At 41.2% G+C, this 7,608-nt stretch overlaps 1 pseudogene; it reads right to left on the reverse strand.

Moving 5' to 3' along the window:
* Window positions 1-2,534: 2,534 nt before the first annotated feature.
* The window catches only part of LOC129673009 (olfactory receptor 4K3-like), a 13,033-nt pseudogene continuing 7,959 nt past the window's right edge, over window positions 2,535-7,608 (reverse strand).

Here is a 7,608-nt window from a genome sequence, read left to right on the forward strand (position 1 = left end):
GTTGCTCTCCTTGTGGAGTTCCTGTCCTCTCCAGATCTTACTATTTGCCACTTCTTACATAAGATTCCATGCACTCTGCCTTACAGTTGTCTGCTTTGATAGTCTGCAGTCAGAGCCTTTCAGAGGCCCTCTGTGGCAAGTTCCTAGCTTGTTTCCTGTTTTCTTCTTCTGATGTCCATCTTCTTTGCCTTTCAGGATGGGGATTGAGCGTTTTAGTCAGGGTCCTCTCTCTTGATTAGTTTCTTTATATGTACAGATGTTAGTAGATTTATTCTATGTTATATTTTTATATGAGTGAGTATATACCGTGTGTGTCTTTCTGCTTCTGGGACAGCTCACTCAGGATGTTCCTTTCTAGGTCCCACCATTTACCTGAAAATTTCTTGTTTTCTTTATTTGTCATTGTTGAGTAATACTCCATTGTGTAGATGTACCACAATTTCTCCATCCATTCTTCAGTTGGGGTTCATCTGGGCTGTTTCCAGCTTCTGGATATTACAAATAAAGCTGCTACAAACATGGTTAAGCAAATGTCCTTATTGTGTACTTGAGCCTATTTTGCTCAAGGAGTGGCATACTTAGGAGTAGCATGGCTGGATCTTGAGGAAGCTCTATTCCTAGTTGTCTGAGAATGCACCAGACTGATTTCCAGAGTTGTTGTCCAAGTTTACATTCCCACCAACAATGGAGGAGGGTTCCCCTTTCTCTTCAACCTCTCCAGAATCTGTTTGTGTTGTCACTTGAGTTTTTCATCTTGGCCATTCTGATGGGTGTAAGGTGAAATCTCAGGGTCGTTTTGATTTGCATTTCCCTAATGGCTAATGATGCTGAGCATTTCTTTAAGTGTTTTCCTGACATTTTATATTCCTCTACAGAGAGTTCTCTCTTTAGCTCTGTTCCCCATTTTTTTTAATTAGATTATTTGGTTTGCTGCTTTTCAGCTTCTTTAGTTTTTTATATATACTGGATATTAGCCCTCTGTCAGATAAATGGTTGGTGAAGATTCTTTCCCAATCTGAAGGAGGTCATTTTGTTTTGATGACGGTGTCCTTTGCTTTATAGAAGCTTTTCAGTTTCATGAGGTCCCATTTATTGATTGTTGCTCTTAGAGCCTGTGCTGTTGGTGTTCTGTTCAAGAAGTTGTCTCCTGTACCTATGAGTTCTAGGTCTTCCCCACTTTTTCTTCTAACCGATTTAATGTGTCTGGATTTATGTTGCTGTCTTTTATACACTTGGACTTTAATTTTATGCAGAGTAATAAGTATGAATCTATTTGCATTTTTCTACATGTAGACATCCAGTTGGACCAGCACCATTTGTTGAAGATGCTATCTTTTTTCCATTATATGGTTTTGGCATCTTTGTCAAAGATATGGTGTCCCTATTTATTTATTTCTAGGTCTTCTGTTAAGTTCCATTGATCCACAGCAAGCCTGTAGCCAACATCAAACTGATCGGAGAGAAACTTAATGGAATCCCACTGTTTTCAGCAATAGGGTCAAATCATCTTGTCATGGTGGGAAATTAAGAACAATGGAAATGACCAGTGCTATTTTAAGACCTCTCAGTTGTCCTGACATAACAAACAAACAAACAAACAAACAAACAACTAGGGAGACGGCACAGTGCAAGTTCTTACAAATGCATATGTTAGAAATTTGTTATCTATTAATGAATGAATTAAAACACATTCTTGAATTAAACAGTGAATTTTTTACATTCAGGAAGGAAGAGGCAGGCAGATCGCTGTGAGGTCAAGGCCAGCCTGCTCTACAAAACAAAACCAGGACAGTCATGGCTACACAGAGAAATCCTGTCTCCAAAAACAAAACCAAAAGAAAATGTAACAAAAACGAGTGAATTTGTGCGCATGGTCATTTACAAAATTATATTTTGAAATATTACATAAATGTTAATAGTTTCATGATAAAATTTCATTCCTCATGACTGAGAAAACTTAGAAAATATGAACAGGCTAAATTAATAAACTTGTATTATGAAATTTTGCTCATTGAGTTAAAAACAGATGTGGAACAAAGGTCACTGCTATTCCTTGTGTAGTCTATTACTTTTGTCTTATCTTTAATTTTTTTTTCTTTGTAACCCTATTAGCTTTTTGATAGAGAGATATCTGTGCTAAGCCGAAGTGATGATATTACAGTTTGGCAAGGAGTAAATCAAAAGTTTTGGGAATGTGGTATCTAGAATTATATCCAAATGAAGTTTACTATGTTATTATTCACAGATGAGAAACATACACGTTTGGAAAGCAAACATTGTGTTGCTTTATGGAAGATATAAGAAAATGTTCGATTTACATTTATGTATAAGGGATCATTCACATTTGTATTGAGTGAATAACTCACAATATTCTGAGGACTGATTATTAAACATCATTTTCTTAGAAATATATTAAAACTATACCTGATTTGGTAGAGTGGTAAAAAAATAAATACAAGTAAATTCCCAATTTTAAACTTATTCTTGGAGGCCAGCATCAGTAACGTGAAGTATTTAGTACAGATTTCTGGATATTAGGACTTTCCTTTGGAATCCAAAGAGTTATTTATCAACCTTTTCATAGCATTTTTCACTTCTTTATTTCTCATTGTGTAGATGGCTGGATTTAGGAGAGGTGTCAAAACAGAGTAAAACACAGCAAGAAATTTGTCTAACCAGGTGATACTGAGGGGCCACACATAGATGAAGATGCAGGGCACAAAAAAGATCATCACCACCGTGATGTGGGCAGTGCACGTAGACAGGGCCTTAGATGCACTGGATTTAGAGCTCTGTCATACAGTTCTAAGTATATATGTGTAGGATATGAGCAACAGAATGAAGCAGGGTATGCCCACAACCCCACAGTCAACATTTGTGAAAATATCCAAGTCATGGGAATCCATACAAGCTAACTTGATTACCAGTGGCATATCACAGAAAAAACTATCAATGTCCTTGCGTCCACAAAAGGGCAGCTAATAAGATAAGTATAACTGCTCAAGAAGGGAAGCATCAAGTCTGATTTCTATGTAGTTGCTTTATCAATAAATTCAGAAGAAAACAGAAAACAAACTAGGAACCTGCCACAGAGTGTCTCTGAAAGCCTCTGCCCTGCAGACTATCAAAGCAGATGCTGAGCCTGATGGCCAACTGTCAAGCAGAGTGAATGGAATTTTATGTAAGAAGTGGGAAATAGTAAGAGCTGGAGAGGACAGGAACTCCACAAGGAGAGCAACAGAACAAGATAATTTGAACCTAGAACCCCTGCACAGATGTAGCCCATGGCAGTTCAGTATCCAAGTGGGTTATATAGTAATGGGAAGAGGGACTGCCTCTGACATAATCTGATTGGACTGCTCTTTGATCACCTACCCCTGAGGGGGGAGCAGGCTTACCAGGCCACAGAAGATGACAATGCAGCCACTTTTGATGAGCACTGATAGACAAAGAGCATGAAGGAGAGGAGAACCTCCCCTATCAGTGGACTTGGGGAGGGGCATGCATGCAGAAAGGGGAGGGAGGGTAGGATCAGGAGGGGAGGACAGAGGGGCTTATGAGGGGATACAAAATGAATAAAATGTAATTAATAAGAAATTACTCTTAGAGGAGTATATTGAAGAAGCAAGATATTGACTTGGAAGCCTAAAAATGTGTTGTTTCACCTAAAGCATTTTTTTTCTATTTCTTTACCTAAACAATTAAAACAATTCAATACTGTGCTGTGGAGATTCAAAAGAAAACAAAACAAACACAGAGAAGTCAGCAAGCTTCTATAGTATTTGGAGTCGAATAATTACGAGAATGGTCTCTTTTCAGCATACTTTCATACTTATTTTAAACCAATATCATTTGCACTGTTTAGGCAGTCTTATTATTAAACTAAAAACTATGTTTATGATGAGTTTTTGTTTGTGTGTGTATGTGTGTGAATATATATAAACATATTTCTTTAAAATACCTGATAATGGGGGGCGGGGCAAGATGGCGGCGCCAGGAGGACTCTCATTCTGAGGATCAGCACAGCAGGATTCGGAGAGTGACCAGCAATCAGAACTCGCGGCTATAAAACACAAGTGAGTGTGTTTCACAGGTGAGAGGATACCCCACGGTGGGGGATTCAATCAGCTTTAACTCACCCGGCTAAACTGCAGAAGAGATCCTGGTTCCGCCAGGCACTTGGTCGCCAGCCCAGAGCTACACGCCAGTGTGATCTGGTCACGGTCCCAGACTGAACTGTGGGCCCACAACACCATAGACTGGATTTCCCAGTCGAGAGGTAACCCCAAGGAACAGGAAACGATTGGGACCGACCTCAGGTCACCCAGACATCCCTTGGAAAAGACTCGGGTTCAGCGGGTGCCCTAAGAGCCAGCCCGGACCTAGAGCCGGGACCCAGGCGCCTGCACGGTGCCCGGCCAGCATGCCTGATTCGCTGCCTCAGATAGAACTGTGGGCACCAGGGCACCAGGCACCAGAGACTGCGTTTCACTGGCAGGTACAAACCCACAGGGAGGGAAACGGCTGGTCTGATCTCAGAGCACTCAGCCGACACCCCCACCCCGAAACGATCTAGGGAAAATTACCCAGTTTAGGCAGCAGCCAAGGCTCTGAACAGCCAAAAAGTTAGAGCCACAAGCAGGCATCTGTGCCTGTGGGTTCTACTCGCCACTCCAGACAGAACAGCGGTCCCCAAAGCAAAGACTGGGTGTCTCTGGCAGGAGGAAACCCCCAGCGGAGGGGATCATATGCTCTAACGCTTAGGACACCCAGCACCAAAAGACTCCCTGCATTCACGCACACTCTAGGCTCTAATGCAGGCAGGAGTGCTGTGCTCAGCTGTCATTATTGAGTTCCCCTAGGCCACTGGGACACACAGCTGCATCCTCAGACCTACAAAAACCAGAGAGCCATTACAGCAGCCCTCAGATACTGTGCCAAGGATCAACCAGTTATCCCTAGCTAGACTGTCAAAACTGTGGGAATCCCTGGTCCTTCAAGAGGGCTGCACCCACAGCGTCTGGACCAGAGCAGTGCCTGCAGCCGCCATCCCAGACAGGGACACACAGCTTCTGGTCCAGAGTGAGGCACCCAGCCTCCAGACCAGAGCAGCGCCCCCAGGCGCCATTTCAACCCTAGGTGCACATCCTCCAGGCCCAGAGTGGAGCACTCAGCCTCCGGCCCAGAGACTTGCTAAGTGCACCTCTCATTTTCCCGGACAGAACTGTGTGCCCCAGGATAACAGATTGAATTTCCCTGTTGGGAGAAAACCCCACAGCTAGGGAATCAGCAGGTTCTTCAAGAGGACTGTACCTGGAAATTTAGTGAGCAGCAGCACACTAAATTTATAACGAGAAACCCAGCAGTGGGGCAGCTGTCTTGAGAACTTCTATGGGTAAGAGGAGATTCCCCCCCCTGCCTAACAAAGACCACAGTTACTACTCAGGGCTATATAACATGAGGTGAGCAGTGGCAACTCCTGAGAAACACTGGCCATATAGTGACCATAACCATAAAACAGAGGAGGACTCCTTCAGGAAAAATCATCTTCCAGCCAAGGGGATTCTCCCTACCTCAGGACTCCAGGAAGCACAGAAACTAACAGCCAACACCTAAATCAGCCCAATGGGTAGAGGTCAGCGTAAAAGCTCAACCAACAAAAGACATAGCAAAATGGCATCTCCAGAACCCAGCCATCCAGGGGCAAACAGCCCTGGACAACGCAGCATAATAGAAAATCAAGAAGATGACCTTAATTCTATGCTGATGAAGAGGATAATAGAAGAAACAAATAAAATACGTAAAGAATTAGAGGAAGATAAAACCAAACAGATCATGGCTATCCGTAAAGAAATGGAGGAAGTTAAAGAGAAGCAGATTATGGCCATCCGTGAAGAAATACAGGAAGATGAAGCCAAACAGCTTGCGGCCTTCAGAGAAGAAATAATTAAATCACTGAAAGAAATAAAAGAGACAGAGTTGAAGGAACTAAAAGAAAAAGAGGAAAATACAAGCAGACAGGTGAAGGAAGTAAACAAAACTCAAGACCTGAACATAGAACTAGAAAAATTAAAGAAAACACAAATGGAGGAAATAATGGAGAGGAAGAATTTAGGGAAGAAAACGGGAACTACAGAGGTAAGCATAACCAACAGAATACAAGAAATGGAAGAAAGAATCTCAGGTGTAGAAGATACAATGGAAGAAATCGATGTATCTGTCAAAGAAAATGTTAAATCCAAAAAATTCCTGACACAGACCGTCAAAGAAATCCAAGACAATAAGAAAAGACAAAACCTAAGAATAATAGGATTAGAGGAAAAAGAAGACTCCCTTCTCTAAGGCCCAGAAAATATCTTCAACAAAATCATTGAAGAAAATTTCCCCAAGTTAAAGGAGAAGCCAATACAGATACATGAGGCCTACAGAACACCCAACAAATTTGACCAGAAAAGAAAATTCTCCCGCCACATAATAATCAAAACAGTAAGTATACAGAACAAAGAAAAAATACTAAAAGCTGCAAGGGAAAAAGGCCAAGTAACATATAATGGCAAGCCCATTAGAATCACACCTGACTTTTCAACAGAAACTATGAAAGCCAGAAGGGCCTGGATGGATATCATGCAGACCCTAAGAGAACACAGATGTCAGCCCAGGCTACTATACCCTGCAAAACTCTCAGTCCTCATAGATGGAGAAAACAAAATATTCAATGACAAAAACAAATTTCAACAATACCTACACACAAATCCAACATTACAGAAGACACTGGAAGGGAAAATACAACCTAAGAAAATTAGCTTCTGTAGAGAAAACACAGGAAATAATTAACCTTACTACACTAAAACAAAAAGCAACCAAGCACAAAATCTCATGACCACAGCCAACATCAAAATCAAAGGATCTAACAGCCACTGGTCATTAATCTCTCTCAACATCAATGGAATCAACTCTCCAGTAAAAAGACACAGATTAACAGAGTGGATACGTAAACAAAACCCAGCAATCTATTGCATACAAGAAACACACCTAAGGCACAAACATAGACATTACCTGAGGGTAAAAGGTTGGAAGACGACTTTCCAAGCAAATGGACCCAAGAAACAAGCAGGAGTAGCCATTCTAATATCTGATAAAATAGACTTTCAACCAAAATTAATAAAAAGAGATGGAGAAGGACACTTCATATTCATCAAGGGAAAATTCCACCAGGAAGACATCACAATCCTGAACATCTATGCCCCAAATACAAGAGCACCCACATTTGTAAAAGAAACATTGATAAACCACATATAGATCCCCACACATTGATAGTGGGAGACTTCAACACCCCACTCTCAACAAAGGATAGGTCAACAAAACAGAAATTAAACAAAGAAACAATATCTCTGACAGAGGTCATGAATCAAATGGACCTCACAGACATTTACAGAACTTTACACCCAAACAAAAAAGAATTTACCTTCTTCTCAGCACCTTATGGAACCTTCTCCAAAATAGACCATATAGTTGGTCATAAAGCAAGCCTCAACAGATACAAGAAGACTGAAATAATCCCTTGTATCCTGTCTGATTACCATGGAATAAAGCTGGACTTCAACAACA

The sequence above is a fragment of the Psammomys obesus genome, unplaced genomic scaffold (genome assembly GCF_907164565.1).
Source record: "Psammomys obesus unplaced genomic scaffold, mPsaObe1.curated_primary_1811, whole genome shotgun sequence".
Taxonomy (NCBI): Eukaryota; Metazoa; Chordata; class Mammalia; order Rodentia; family Muridae; genus Psammomys; species Psammomys obesus.